The sequence below is a fragment of the Eschrichtius robustus genome, chromosome 16, assembly GCF_028021215.1.
Source record: "Eschrichtius robustus isolate mEscRob2 chromosome 16, mEscRob2.pri, whole genome shotgun sequence".
NCBI lineage: Eukaryota > Metazoa > Chordata > Mammalia > Artiodactyla > Eschrichtiidae > Eschrichtius > Eschrichtius robustus.
This window is the reverse complement of record NC_090839.1, coordinates 40,721,757-40,736,027: the sequence shown is the minus strand read 5'-3', so window position 1 is coordinate 40,736,027 and position 14,271 is coordinate 40,721,757. Positions and strand designations below refer to the sequence as shown.

The 14,271-nt window shown below is 40.5% G+C and overlaps 1 protein-coding gene across 2 annotated transcripts in view; it reads right to left on the bottom strand.

Moving 5' to 3' along the window:
* The window catches only part of BTBD3 (BTB domain containing 3), a 36,023-nt gene extending 22,180 nt beyond the window's left edge, over positions 1–13,843 (bottom strand). The window contains exon 1 of one of the 2 annotated variants that reach the window (XM_068566035.1): positions 13,691–13,843. The gene's annotated coding sequence lies outside the window, so the exon portion shown is untranslated. Of the gene's footprint in view, positions 1–12,983; positions 13,054–13,690 lie in introns of those variants that run through there. The other variant, XM_068566034.1, reaches the window with a different exon arrangement.
* Between the last annotated feature and the right edge of the window lie 428 nt (positions 13,844–14,271).

Sequence of the window (14,271 nt, the reverse complement as noted above, 5' to 3'; positions counted from 1 at the left end):
AGATGCAAGAAATGTTTAACAAAGGCCTAGAAGAATTAAAGAACAAACAAACAGAGAGGAACAATACAATAACTGATGAAAAATACACTAGAAGGAATCAATAGCAGAATAACTGACACAGAAGAACAAAGAAGTGACCTGGAAGACAGACTGGTGGAATTCACGGCTGTGGAACAGAATAAAGAGAAAAGAATGAAAAATAATGAAGACAGCCTAAGAGACCTCTGGGACAACATTAAATGCAACAACATTCGCATTATAGGAGTCCCAAAAGGAGAAGAGAGAGAGCAAGAACCCGGGAAAATATCTGAAGAGATTATACTCGAAAACTTCCCTAACACGGGAAAGGAAATAGCCACCCAGTCCAGGAACCGCAGAGTCCCATACAGGATAAACCCAAGGAGAAACATGCCGAGGCACATAGTAATCAAAATGGCAAAAATTAAAGACAAAGAAAAATTATTGAAAGCAGCAAGGGAAAAACAACAAATAACGTACAAGGGAACTCCCACAAGGTTAACAGCTGATTTCTCAGGAGAAACTCTACAAGCCAGAAGGGAGTGGCAGGATATATTTAAAGTGATGAAAGGGAAGAACGTACAACCAAGATTACTCTACCCGGCATATATCTCATTCAGATTTGATGGAGAAATCAAAAGCTTTACAGACAAGCAAAAGCTAAGAGAATTCAGCACCACCAAACCAGCTCCACAACAAATGCTAAAGGAACTTCTCTAAGTGGGAAACACAAGAGAAGAAAAGGACCTACAAAAACAAACACAAAACAATTAAGAAAATGGTAAAGGAACATACATATCGATAATTACCTTAAACGTGAATGGATTAAATGCTCCAACCAAAAGACACAGGCTTGCTGAATGGATACAAAAACAAGACTCTTATACATGCTGTCTACAAGAGACCCACTTCAGACCTAGGAATACATACAGACTAAAAGTTAGGGGATGGAAAAAGATATTCCATGCAAATGGAAATCAAAAGAAAGCTGGAGTAGCTATACTCATATCAGATAAAATAGACTTTAAAATAAAGAATGTTACAAGAGACAAAGAAGGACACTACATAAGGATCAAGGGATCAATCCAAGAAGAAGATATAACAATTATAAATATATATGCACCCAACATAGGAGCACCTCAATACATAAGGCAACTGCTAACAGCTAAAAAAGAGGAAATCGACAGTAACACAATAATAATGGGGGACTTTAACACCTCACTTACACCAATGGACAGATCATCCAAACAGAAAATTAATAAGGAAACACAAGCTTTAAATGACACAACAGACCAGATAGATTTGATATTTATATGACATTCCATCCAAAAACAGCAGATTACACTTTCTTCTCAAGTGCGCATGGAACATTCTCCAGGATAGATCACATCTTGGGTCACAAATCAAGCCTCAGTAAATTTAAGAAAATTGAAATCATATCAAGCATCTTTTCTGACCACAATACTATGAGAATACTATTAGACTACAATACTATTAGAAATGAATTAAAGGGAAAAGAATGTAAAAAACAAACACATGGAGGCTAAACAATATGTTACTAAATAACCAAGAGATCGCTGAAGAAATCAAAGAGGATATCAAAAAATACCTAGAGGCAAATGACAATGAAAACACAACGATCCAAAACCTATGGGACGCAGCAAAAGCAGTTCTAAGAGGGAAGTTTATAGCAATACAATCTTACCTCAAGAAACAACAAACATCTCAAATAAACAATCTAACCTTACACCTAAAGGAACTAGAGAAAGAAGAACAAACAAAACCCTAAGTTAGCAGAAGGAAAGAAACCATAAAGATCAGAGCAGAAATAAAAACAAAGAAAACAATAGCAAAGATCAATAAAACTAAAGCTGGTTCTTTGAGAAGATAAACAAAATTGATAAACCATTAGTCAGACTCATCAAGAAAAGGAGGGAGAGGACTCAAATCAATAAAATTAGAAATGAAAAAGGAAAAGTTACAACAGACACTGCAGAAATACAAAGCATCCTAAGAAGACTACTACAAGCAACTCTATGCCAATAAAATGGAAAACCTGGAAGAAATGGACAAATTCTTAGAAAGGTATAACCTTCCAAGACTGCAGCAGGAAGAAACAGAAAACATAAACAGACCAATCACAAGTAATGAAATTGAAACTGTGATTAAAAATCATCCAACAAACAAAAGTCCAGGACCAGATGGCTTCACAGATGAATTCTATCAAACAGTTAGAGAAGAGCTAACACCCATCCTTCTCAAACTCTTCCAAAAAGTTGCAGAGGAAGGAACACTCCCAAACTCATTCTATGAGGCCGCCATTACCCTGATAACAAAACCAAAGATACTACAAAAAAAGAAAATTACAGACCAATATCACTCGTGAATATAGATGCAAAAATCCTCAACAAAATACTAGCAAACAGAATCCAACAACACATCAAAAGGATGATACATCATGACCAAGTGGGATTTATCCCAGGGATGCAAGGATTCTTCAATATACGCAAATCAATCAATGTGATACACCATAGTAACAAATTGAAGAAAAACCACACGAGCATCTCAATAGATGCAGAAAAAGCTTTTGACAAAATTCAACACCCATTTATGATAAAAACGCTCCAGAAAGTGGGCAAAGAGGGAACCTACCTCAACATAATAAGGGTCATATATGACAAACCCACAGCAAACATCATTCTCAATGGTGAAAAACTGAAAGCATTTTCTCTAAGATCAGGAACAAGACAAGGATGTCCACTCTCACCACTATTATTCAACATAGTTTTGGAAGTCTTAGCCATGATTATCAGAGAAAAAAAAGAAAGAAAAGGAATACAAATTGGAAAAGAAGAAATAAAACTGTCACTATTTACAGATGAATGATACTATACATAGAGAATCCTAAAGATGCTACCAGAAAACTACTAGAGCTAATCAATGAATTTAGTAAAGTTGCAGGATACAAAATTAATGCACAGAAATCTCTTGCATTCCTATACACTAATGATGAAAAATCTGAAAGAGAAATTAAGGAAACAATCCCATTCACAATTGCAACAAAAAGAATAAAATACCCAGGAATAAACCTACCTAGGGAGACAAAAGACCTGTATGCAGAAAACTATAAGACACCGATGAAAGAAATTAAAGATGATACCAACAGATGGAGAGATATACCATGTTCTTGGATTGGAATAATCAATATTGTGAAAATGACTATACTACCCAAAGAAATCTACAGATTCAATGCAATTCCTTCAAATTACCAATGGCATTTTTTACAGAACTAGAAAAAAAAATCTTAAAATTTGAATGGAGACACAAAGGACCCCGAAAAGCCAAAGCGGTATTCAGGGAAAAAAACGGAGCTGGAGGAATCAGACTCCCTGACTTCAGACTATACTACAAAGCTACAGTAATCAAGACAATATGGTACTGGCACAAAAACAGAAACATAGATAAATGGAACAGGATAGAAAGCCCAGAGATAAACCCAGGCACCTATTGTCAACTAATCTATGACAAAGGAGGCAAGGATATACAATGGAGAAAAGACAGTCTCTTCAATAAGTGGTGCTAGGAAAACTGGACAGCTACATGTAAAAGAATGAAATTAGAACATTCCCTAACACCATACACAAAAATAAACTCAAAATGGATTAGAGACCTAAATGTAAGACCGGACACTACAAAACTCTTAGAGGAAAACATAGGAAGAACACTCTTTGACATAAATCACAGCAAGATCTTTTTTGATCCACCTCCTAGAGTAATGGAAATAAAAACAAAAATAAACAAATGGGACCTAATGAAACGTCAAAGCTTTTGCACAGCAAAGGAAATTACAAACAAGACGAAAAGACAACCCTCAGAATGGGAGAAAATATTTGCAAACGAATCAACGGACAAAGGATTAATCTCCAAAATATTTAAACAGCTCATGCAGCTCAATATTACAAAAACAAACAACCCAATCCAAAAATGGGCAGAAGACCTAAATAGACATCTCTCCAAAGAAGACATACAGATGGTCAAGAAGCAGATGAAAAGCTGCTCAATATCACTAACTGTTAGAGAAATGCAAATCAAAACTACAATGAGGTATCACCTCACACCTGTTAGAATGGGCATCAGAAAATATACAAACAACAAACGCTGGAGAGGGTGTGGAGAAAAGGGAACCCTCTTGCACTGTTGGTGGGAATGTAAATTGATACAGCCACTATGGAGAACAGTATGGAAGTTCCTTAAAAAACTAAAAATAGAACTACCATACGACCCAGCAATCCCACTACTGGGCATATACCCAGAGAAAACCATAATTCAAAACGACACATGCACCCCAATGTTCATTGCAGCACTATTTACGATAGCCAGGACACGGAAGCAACCTAAATGCCCATCGACAGACGAATGGATAAAGAAGATGTGGTACATATATACAATGGACTATTACTCAGCCTTAAAAAGGAATGAAATTGGGTCATTTGTAGAGATGTAGATGGATCTAGAGACTGTCATACAGAGTGAAGTAAGTCAAAGAGAGAAACAAATATCGTATATTAACGCATATATGTGGAACCTAGAAAAATGGTACAGATGAACCAGTTTGCAGGGCAGAAATTGAGACACAGATGTAGAGAACAAACGTATGGACACCAATGGGGGAAAGTGGCGGGGGAGTAGGGCGGTGGTGCGATGAATTGGGAGATTGGGATTGACATATCTACACTAATATGTATAAAATGGATAAGTAATGGGAACCTGCTGTATAAAAAAATAAAACAAAACAAAAACAAAGCACAAATACAATGATCCCATCTTCAAAGAGAAGGCAAATTCATCAGGTGATACATTCAGAATGTGGTGCTTGTGAAATTTTATTTATAATATGTATGGCAACTGAGGCTAAAATGTTTACACTCTGAATATGGGGACCTCCCCTGCTCATATACTATTAGAGAAAAATTAAGTAGATTTTTAAAAAACTAAGTAAGTAGATCGTTTTCGAGGAAAAAAATTAGAAATTGAAGAAAATGTTCACATTTTTGTGTTCAGGTTACTGGCACTGGGTTTACACATTTCTAGAGATACATCGTCGTTTTGGTTTATTGTCTATTCTTTGGCTGCCTACACAATCTATAAAATAATCATCTTTTTCTGGCACATGACTCACCTTATTTGCACAGTAATTGCCACAGTAAAAAGCATACAAATACTTCTTGCTCTATCAAAAGAGGAGAGGGAGCCTGATGTTTCTGAGATATTCTCAGATTTAAAGGACATAAAAGGAGACTCTAGAAACTCTGTAAGCAAAACCATGGCTCTGATGGTCGCTGCAGGGATGGCCACAACGCATGCTTGTCCGGGGAACTGAAGCTAAAGGTCTGAGAGCTTTTGACTTTGTGGATTTAATATTATGTTCAACTATGTGCTTCTCTGTGCCTCTGAAGGATTTCAAAATCACCTCATAAAAGAACTTATTTCAGCTAGAACCTCAGAGGAAAAAGGACTTAAAGGAGACTGAGAGATGGGGAGATGTCCTGAACAACAAGAAAGCACAAAAGGGGCTTCCTTGGTGGTGCAGTGGTTGAGAATCTGCCTGCTAATGCAGGGGACACGGGTTCGAGCCCTGGTATGGGAAGATCCCACATGCCGTGGAGCAACTAGGCCCGTGAGCCACAACTACTGAGCCTGCGCGTCTGGAGCCTGTGCTCCGCAACAAGAGAGGCCACGATAGTGAGAGGCCCGCACACCGCGATGCAGAGTGGCCCCCACTTGCCGCAACTAGAGAAAGCCCTAGCACAGAAACGAAGACCCAACATAGCAATCAATCAATCAATAAATAAAAATAAATAAATTAAAAAAAAAAAAAACACAAAAGGAGAAAACAAGTGGTTGCATTCCACTTTAACAGATGGGTTAAAGAATAAACAAAGGAAGAGCACATCACTGATATTTACCAGGGAGCTCAGGCTCCCTGTATTTTGAAATGTTCCCAAGGTGAAGCCACTGCCCACCGTTGCTTAAAAAAACTGAAATCCAAAGAGAGCAGGTTCTAGAATTCAATTCACATCATTCAGATGTGAATCGAGTCAGTTGGCTAAGGCTTTCTAACAGTTAAGTGACCTGTTCCTACACACTGGCACAGTTTAGCACTTTACAGACAGTATCCTATTTAAACCTCATAACCACTCTCTGTATTATTATATCCATACATGTTCTTCAACTTCCCTGTTGCTGATGGGATGCTAAATCACCAATGCTGGATCCACAGACGCCAAAGGACTATACTGCTTTACAAGAAATTCATTGGAAAAAAAATGGAGAAGGCAGACTATGTTCATTTATTCAAAAAACATTTACTGACCATCTTCTATGTACCACACACTTGGGACACATTAATGAACAGACATAAAATACCTGGCCACATGGAACATAAGATACCTGGCCACATGGAACTTACTGTCTAGCAGGGACGGGAAAAGAGAATTCACCAAAAATAAACAATAAATAAATAAGTCATACGGTAATTTAGAAGGTAGGAGATGCTATGGTGAAGAGAAAACGTAAAGCATTCCAAGAGGGATACCAGGCACAGTTTGCAACTGTAAACAGCGTAGACGTCACTGACAAAGTGGTGGCTTAGTGAAGACCTGAAGGCAGTGAGGGAGCTGGCCGTGAATGCATCTGGGGAGAAAATACTACAGGCAGAAGGAAAACCCAGCACAAAGACCTAAAAGTGGGAATGTGCCTGGAGGGTTCCAGGATCAGCAAGGAGGTAAGGATGGCTGGAATGGAGAGCATTCCATTCCAGGGAGAGGAGTGGGGAGGAGGTCAGAGGTCTTGGTAACCAGAAGGTGTCGGGCTTTGTGAATCATTATGAGGAATCTTGACTTTTACCCTGAGTGACATGGAGAGCCAGAGGAGGGTTTTAAGCATATGCAACCTATGCTTTAAAAAGATCACTCCGGTTGTTATGTCGATAACATATTAAAGGAAGGTAGGGAAGAAGAAAGGAGAGGTCACTGCATACCATCCAGGCAACAGGTGCTGGAGACTTGGGAGGAAGGTGCTTGCAGTAGACGTGAGAAAAGGGGTTGAACTCCTGGATTTATTTGGAAGACAGGATTCTGGATACATCTGGAAGATAGAGCAGAAGGATCTGCTAACAGCCTGGATGTCAAGTGGGAGAGAAAGAGAAGAGTCAGGACGATTCCAAGGTTTCTGGCTTGAATAACCCGAAAAATGGAGCTGCCCCAACACCAAAATAGAGCAGGCTACAGGGAGAGCAGGTTTGCAGAGGAAGATCAGAAATTCCATTTTAGTCCTTAAAATGGAAGTATCTTTTATGTATTCAACTGAAGAAGTCAAAAAAGTAGTTGGATATATGCATCAGGAGTTTAAGAGAGCCACTTCAACTGGAAATATACATCGGGAGTCTTAAGGAGCTACATGGTACTTTATTAAAATCTTACAATTGTTTGTGACAAGAGTCCCACAAGAATTGAGCCCTGAAGTATCCCAAATTAACAGGCTGATGTGAAAACAAACAAACAAAAACCACACACATTTTAAAAAAAATGACTGAAATTCAGTGGTACAGAAGGAAAAGCAGGAGACTGTGGTGTCCTCAAAATCGAAGAAAGTCAAATCTAAAGAGAGAATGACCAATTATATCAAGTGCTGCCCAGAGTAAAGATGAGAACTGATTGTTGGATTCTGCAATTTACAATATTTTCTTTTGAAAAAGCCCTGGAGACTGTATCCCACACAGCCCCCACCACAGAAGACATGAATATGCACTGAATGTGATGTTATCTTTTAATTTTGTCACGAACTGAATTCATTTTTCTAAAGAATTATTCAAAAGGAAGGATTTACTCCAGTTTAATATTTGGGACTCAAGTCAGTAGATCTGTTAAGAAATACCAGTGATAAACCGTAGCTGCTAACAGTAATCTGCTAATTCCTATTAGCAGATTACTGCTAATTGAATTCCATTCAATTCCTATCCCTTAAAAAATAATAATAAAAATACCTCTAAATAAATTGGAAATAAAAGGATAGATTTCCTCTGTCCTGATGAGGAATTATGATAAAACAAAAACCAATATTGTACTACTGTTTTTCCTATTAAAGAACAAAAGTTTGCACATTACTGCCATTACTATTTGATAATGTTCCAGATGTATTTTGTAATGTTCCAGAATGCTAACAGTAGTGTAGCCTGCTGTAAAACCAAAATAAAAGGTATAATTATTAGAAAGAAGTAGACACAAGTGTCATTACGTAAGTAGGAAACCCAAGAAAATAAACTGCAAAGCTCTTAGAATAAGAGCCAGCTATAAAATAAAATCACAAAAATCAACAACCATCTTATACCAGCAATAGCAATTTGAAGAACCCATCACAACAGCAACAAAAACATAAATACCTAAGAAGAACCCTAACAATAAATATTAGGACTTATATAAATAGTAAACAAACAAACAAAACACCTCTGCTAAGAGACAGAAGGTCTGCATAACTTTTCACATCCCTTCAGAGAAACACTGACTACTTTACATGTACATGACAGTCCTTGCCAACGAACCAAAACAACTGGATATATCTCAGTTCTAAGGATTCATCTGCAGAGCATTCCAGGTTAAGATGGCGTGTTTAACAAAACATTCAAGCACATCCTCTCTCTAAACTCCACAAAAATGGCAGTAAAGAGTTCTTTCCAGAAGACAAAGATGCAAGGACTTAAACAACGGTAGTGGAAATTACAACAAAATCATGAAAGCGGAAAGCAGATGGACAAGTAGCAACCCAGCAGCCCTAAGAGTGAAATGCTCCACCACCAGTGAGGAAAGCTGAGAAGCACTCCAGTTTGCTTCAAAACTGGAGAAAGGGTAGCAGGCTAAAATAAGGTTAGCAGCCTTACTTCCCGGATGCCCTTCCCACCTCCTGGCTGTGGAGCTCTGGCCCACAGTCCCTGAGCCCAGCAAGACTGCAGACTGATTCTTGGGGGAGTAGATAAAACAGGTAAGTATTTGGACTGTGAGAGCACCAGAACCTTCCCCAAAGTGAAGAGATGCTAAGACTCCAGCCAGATGTCTCCCGAACACTGGCAGGAGTGTTCCTTTCTTTCCTCATCGCAGGGTGCTGCCTGATGACCACCCTCTGACCAGTCCAACAGGAAAAGACCTTATATGCGGTCCCAGTGAAAAACTCAAAAGAAACCAGTAACAGTCAAAATACTGCCACTGAGGAGCCTAAGGGGATGGGTGGAGGGCGGTGAGAGATAGGGGACCACTTATTTTACAGTAAGTATTTTAGTATTCTTAGATTTAAATTATGTGCATGTATTAGTATATAGATAGTAATATAATTTTTATTTGAAAGGATAGATGACTATAATTATGATTTCTAAAAGAACACTGTGACTTCCTCTAGCAGATACTTCTATATATTCTAAACGTACATTTAAAAAGATTTAACACTGATTAAGATAAGAGATCAATGATAGATGAGTAAGACCTAAAACAGAATCAGACCCAAAAGCTAGTCAAGATCTTAAAATATAATAAAGGGAAGACCACAACCCAATGAGGAAAGGATGGACTGTTTAACAGATGGTGCTGGTAGACTAGATGGGCTGGCTCAGGAGGAGGAGGTGCTGTAAAACAATTCACATCCATGTGCTAATATAGAACTAAGTGTACAAATCTAATATATTTCCAAAATTTTTGTTTCATTTACCTCACCTCTGTTTATATTTTCAAACGTAAATATTTACAAGGAAAAGTCAAAATGGACAAGATGAAGAGAGCTGACTACATAAAAGTAAAAATATCCTGTTTGGAAAACACCATAAAGTAAATTAAAAGACAAATAATGAGCTGAGAAAAAAGAAAAAAAATTACAAATATGATAAAGGCACAATGCTCTTTATATTAAGAGCATATTTATATTATACGCTCTTTATATTAAGAGCATATGTTATATAATATATATAGGATACTTAATTATACATATATTATCTCTTTATATTAAAAGATACTTTAAATCATTTTTTTAAATCATCATTTCACAATAAAATGGACAAAGTACCTGGACAACTCTCAGAGGCAAAATGAACAAATAAAAAGCATGTTACTAATTTCACTAGTTACCAAAAAAATATGAATTAAAATAAGACATTTTTATAGAAGATTAGGAAAGATTAAACACTGGAGTGCTGACACTATGGAAAGACTGTTCAGCGTGTAAGGGAATCAACATGTTCTGGCATAAGCAATTTGGCAACAGGCCTCAAGAGTCATAAAAGAGTTCACCTCTGCCCCAGGAATTCTGCTATAAATCTAGCCTGAGCAAGTCAGAGACAGTGAGACTTTCAGACAAGGGCATTTACCCCAGCTCTGCCTGTGTGTCTGCTATTACTTTCTGAGCCTACATCCTTTGCCAGATTCTGCTGAAGACCTTCCTCTATTTGGTTCATTCCATCGCTCCAAAACTCTATGTTGCCGGCACAATTATTACCCCCATTCTATGGATAAAGGAAGCACAATCAAATAATTAGGTAATTAAGGTCACTTCGATCGGAAGTGGCCAAGCTAGGCTTTGCAACCAGAATTTAATATGATACTTCCAAACACTGAAAATGGAAATATGTCAAAAAAGAGAAAACTAGCTAAATAAACTTTGGCATACCCATCATTAAAAATCTTATTTTCAAAGAAGATGTAAGGGCACAGGAAATGTGATATATTAAGCGAAAGGGCAGCATTTAAAACTACAAATGAAATTAAAGTGCCAATTTTGCTTAAAAGTATATATACGCAGACAAATAAAATGGGACAAATGGAAGCATATCATCCCATGAACAGCTGATTATTTCTGGACGTACCTGTGATTTTTATTTTTTTAACTTTTTTTGGTAATTCCCAAAATGTCTACAACAAGGACAATGGCTTTTCATTTTAAAATGTTTAAAAACCATAGAAAGAATAGAAATTCTCAACTGTAGATGCTTAGAAGGCCTCAATTTTTAAACATGGTATGAAAAGATTAGGTGAGCAGTTACTGCCTTAGCTGCACAGCATTACTGTTGAACTGCAAGGTCCATCAAATGAGAGGATTTTCCACTATTATTGTCTTCTCAGAGGGAAATGGGGAAAATTAGCCTTACGGAATCTGCTTGATAACCAGAAAGTTAACTAGCACATAACACAAGAGTAGAGAAAACCTCTGCAATCCCCAATAGATGCTGGGAGTCACTATACTACCATAAGCATTTTGAATTGACTGATCAAATTCTGATTATTATTTACACACTAAAGTTTGAAAGGTTTCATAAAAACAAAAAGCCTGAAGACACGTAAATATGTCTGTACTATTTTGTGTGGAACAGTTTTAAGAGTTCCTTTCAAGGTAAACTGGAATTAGTTGGCTGCGGAATATCTGTTTTGAACATAAAAGAATGAACATTTTAAAAACTTATCTTTGTTTGGATGTGTGTGTGTTGGGGAAGGGAAGGCGTGGGTGAATCTGTAGACAAACTGTGCCTTTCCTTTGTTATTTTAAAGTATAACATTTCAAGTGGTTTAACTTTTTGCAAAGAATCATGGCAAAGCACTTTCTAGGAACGAAACAACTTACAAACAGACTGACATTTTTGGGCCACAAATTAGCAAAAGTTTTTGCATGGATATAGGATTATATTTCACTTTTAAAATTTCTTAAATATGTCTTCGGAGTTTAGAAAAATGATGCATATACTTCGAAGATTTGTGTGCCCCAAAGAAAAACTATTTTTTAAAAAAAGTTGCTTCCACTTCTTTTGGAACTTTGTTACACAAGTTCTTAGTGCAAAGACTGGTAAAGGTAGAACAGCACAGCTGCTAGCATTATCACTCCATACAACAGCATTAATAAATAATTCTGAAATTACTTAGAAAGAAAAAGTGGAATTGCGTGAACTCACCCTTACCTGAGCTGAGGCCAAGAACTGAAAAGGGTCATTCAAAATCTTTAGAAAAGGAAGAGTCCTATTCAGAAAACCAAAGGTAGACCCGCCCACTTCCCCTGGAAGACCCGTTGCTATGGTAACCTGCAGTCACCCCTCAGAGTCGGTACATGCTGGGGGAGGGGATCCTCCCAGAGGCTGGGGGATGGTTAAGAGGGGAAACGGGGGAGGGAGGCTGAGAGAGGGTTAAAAGAAGATGAAACCCCTTGGGTGCGGCAGGGGTCAGGAAGGTGGGCTTACTACTAGGAAATTCAACACGCCCAAAAGAAATTCAAAACACCAGTTAGAACAATGTCTGGACGCTGGAGTCGTATTATATAGTTCAGCTAAAGTTTGAACCATTAGAGACGCTTCCCTCCCTCCCTCCCCGGCGGGAACAAACCACTCTTTGTGAGTTCCTGTCTATGGAAAACGAAGCCAGAGTTTCGTCTCATCAGTTACAAACTGAATGCTACTTCGCAAAACTAAAATCTTGACTTTCTTAAATTAAACCTATGCTTCCCAAACTCTGCTGCACTATTGGAATCACCGAGGGAACTTTATAAACTACACACCGTGTTTTAATTGGTCTGGGGTGCAATTTTGAGCAGAGTCTTAAAACTCTCCAGTGATCCTTTTGTGCAGCCAGTTTTGGGAACTACAGTACTCCAAGATGTGGCGAGGTGGCGGAGAGTATTTAAACCAAAGGGTAAGAAAAAAAGAGAGAGAAAGAAAGAAAGGAAAAAAGAAAGCACAGTTATCTCCCTTTGTCTTTTTACGGCTAATAATAGAAATTAGCTGGCTTTCTCCAAGCACACACAGGACAATAGGTTTCTTGATAAATAGGAGTCCCCGGTATGCCCTAACAATACTTTCTTTGAGATAAAAAAAAAAACAAAAAACGGGCAATATAAGCCCTTTTTTCCCAAGAGAGCAAATATCCTTCTTACCGAAACACCAAACTTACATATCTATTTTAAGAGCGAATTGGCAGTGAATACAGCTCAGAACTTGGAGGACGAGCTCCAGGACCAGAAGGAAACTGAACCCGCAGAAGCCCACCAGCATTCGCGGGCGTCCTGCGACCACCAGGGCTGGACGAAGGCTGGGGTGTCGGTCCCCGGAGCCCCCAGCACGGGCCCCGCCCCCGGACCCCGCAGGCTGCGCCCCAGTAAAGTTGCTCCGGGGAACTTTGCTCCCGTTTCCAACCCGCGCCTCCCCGGGCGAGGGGCGCGGCCCCGCCACCTGCTCGACGCCGAGGCTGCTCGGCCGCGCCCCATCCCTGGACCTCGGCCACCTCCGGGGGTCGCGCACTCAGCGAGCGCTCGTACTGCCGGCAGGAGCCCCGGGGGGTTCGCCTCGCCCCTCCCCGGCGTCCTCAGCTGCAGCTGGCCCTGCCCTCGGGCCCGGACGCCAGGACCTCCGCGCGGGGCCAGCAGCGTCCCGCCTGGAGCTCCTCCGGAAGCCCGCCCGCGCGGCCAGCGCCTCTCGAGCTGGGACAGGCTATCCGGGCGCCCCCACAGCCCCTGTCCCGACGCCGGCCGGCAGCCCCGTCCCTGCCCAGCCAAGCTCTGCCCCTCCGGCCCGCTGCCGGGAGCGCGCCCCTGGACCGGCGGTCAGACGCTGCGCACGCGCGGAGGCGCCCGCCCGCTCGCTCACGGCCCCCTCACTCACCGCTCGCTGTCCTTGTCGCCTCAGGCAGCGCCCGCCGTCCGCTCTGCTTACTGCTCGCTGCCCCGGCCCGGTGCCAGCTCCTCAGGCCCCGGCCCGGGCACTCGGGGAACCAGCGCCCGGCGCGCTCGGCGGGTACCCGCACGCAGGGCACGCTCCGCGGGGCCGCGCACGCGCGCACCCGAGCGAGGGAGGGGCGGGGCCGAGCGGGCTGCGCGCCCGGAGGCGCCCCTGGATACCGGGCATGCGTAGTGCCTGTCCCTTCCTAGGGTCCGGTGGAGGAGTGGGCTGTGACCCTGGACCTGTGAAACGCAGGGCAGTGGAAGAGGGCCAAAAGTCACCCTTCGCTGAGAAGCAAGTTTGCCCTTGTCCCACAAGTTGCAGTTTTCTTCTCTGTATCATTCGTCAATTAAGGTGTTAAATATTTATTGAGCACCTACTTTGGCAGAGCCTTTGTGCAGAACACAGGGCATCCTCAGGTAATGGTGAACCGATTGCATTTGGCTTTGGGATTCCTTTTCGGGCACTGATTCCAGCCCTCTCTTTGAACAGATGAGAAAAGTGCATAAATAGAGATCATCCAG